The following is a 2249-nucleotide window of genomic DNA, read 5'->3' as shown; positions in this document are numbered from 1 at the left end:
TCAGTAAGTTGAACTGTATCTTTGAATATATTTTCTGATGTTCATTCATGTTTATTTCATTCTGTAACGTAGCAGTAAAGAGTAGGGAATTGGTCGTGTTCACTCGCGCTCCTCTTCACTTGAACTCTGCGCCACATTAAAGAGCGTCAAAACGGTATTCATTGTTTGAATTTTGTGATAAAATGGACACAGTTTGAAAGCTGAGACTTTTTTCATATTAAAAGTAACTAGGCACAAAGCTTATTAGGATTTATTGGACAAACATTCATGATGAAACCTAAAAAGTGATGCACGGTCTGTACATAAATAAATAAATGCATAATCTTGCCTATATGCTATTATTCTGTTGACATTTTATATTTTTAATAACTAAACATTGTTAATTTTCCTTTTTAAAATAAATAGCCTTTCTAACTCAGATTTGTTTCTGTCTTGAAATCCATGGAATTTTCAATGGAATTGGATAGTACGTGGGTTTTATAAATGAAGCCCCTAGTGTTTCTCTTGTACATGAAGCCTTTGATAAATCAGCATCAGTAAGAGTGTTTGTATCTGCTGGCCAGTCGTATGTTCATGGATTCAGTGCAAGTCTTCAGTGAGATCATGCTTGATTTGTTTGGCTGACCTTAAACTTCACTGGCAGGTGAGGCAGATTTATATGGAGTGAAAATATGATGAGGGCTTGACAAGTAAGTGCTTTTTTTCATGTCACTACTTTGTTCAGACTGGTAAAAGATATAGTACATCCCTCATGCGATGTTTTCAGATGAGTGTATGAGCTGACAGACTGAAGGAGCTCTCTCTCTTGCTATATATATATTTCTCTCTCTCTCTCCTTCATGAGCGTTGCTGTTTTAAAGAATGGTGCATTGGGACAGTTGAGGGGGGATGCACAGATATGCTGGGTTTATGTCTCAAAATTGTGCAGCCTTAGGTCATGAATGATATTTAGATTATAGACTAATAATTTAATTAGGGGTTAAAAAAGTTTTTGTCAGGGATACTCTTAGACTAAACCTTTAGAAAATACAGCTTGCTGGGGCTAGTAAATAAATTTAATATCAGTATTCATAAAAAAAGTGTCTATTTTTAAAATACCTTATTAAGAACCCAATCAATTTTACAAATGATTTTAAATATGTAAATATAAATATTCTATACTTATTATTCATTAAAAAAATAAAAAAATAAAAAAAACTAATTCACTATAACTATCTGTGAAATTCAAGAAATGTGTGCCATCATACTACTACTGATTAAATTGGGCAGTTTATGAATCTGTCCATGTTAGGGGTGTAATAATATATCATGTCTCAATATATCGCTATAAAAAAATAGCAACAATATGTATCGTGGATAGTGACAATATTCTTGATAATGGAATCAGGGGGTCCTGATAATGCCAAATGTCTTATGTTACCAGTAAAAAGTGGCATACATACAGTGCAAGCATATTCGTCTAAAATAGTTCTGGATTTTCAGCCATCATGAATATTTTTATTCTGGTGTCACTATTGTCCTGTGCATTGGGTTTCCAGCACCATGTCCAAAGCCTATTCATTTACACACACAATGTAATATCAAATTTAGCATTTTAATCAACAGTTAATTTTTTGTTAACCTTTTATCATATGTCTTGGAGAATCGCAATAATATTGTATTGTGAGTTCAGTATTGTCATATGTATCGAATTGTGACATGAGGGTATCGTTACACCTCTAGTTCATGTTTTGTTAAAGTATCTGTTTTCACTGTTAAGAAAAACTGTTTTCATTATTTATTTATTTTATTTTTTTGTAAATTCATTTAATAAATTAATTACAATTGGAAAAAGGTCATGTAACTACCTATTTAACAAAGTACAGTAAAGTAGACAAATAGAAAATGAAATACTAACAATAACATCATGATTAGAATTGTTTTTCACACAATCTCAATACCACACAAAGTTGCTGTGTTTTGAAGTTTGAGGGAGCAATAATTTTTCCAGATCACTTTGAGGACTACAGAATATTTGTTTTGATAAACTTTAGCTCAACTTCAGCTAGAGATTTTCAGTTTTTTTCATTTTGTGTTGCGATTTCACTAGAAAGTACAATGAGCCACAAAAAAATGGATATTTTCTAAATCTACTAGCCGCTGATGAGATTTTTAAGGGGCGTTCACATCAAACAAATTCTTTTGTTCAGAGTTGCATTTTTCAAAAGTTAAACTATTTGTAACATACCAACTTGAAAAGGTAACAATCA

The sequence above is a fragment of the Scardinius erythrophthalmus genome (genome assembly GCF_964197995.2).
Source record: "Scardinius erythrophthalmus genome assembly, chromosome: 11".
Classification (NCBI taxonomy): domain Eukaryota; kingdom Metazoa; phylum Chordata; class Actinopteri; order Cypriniformes; family Leuciscidae; genus Scardinius; species Scardinius erythrophthalmus.
This window is presented reverse-complemented; position numbering follows the sequence as displayed.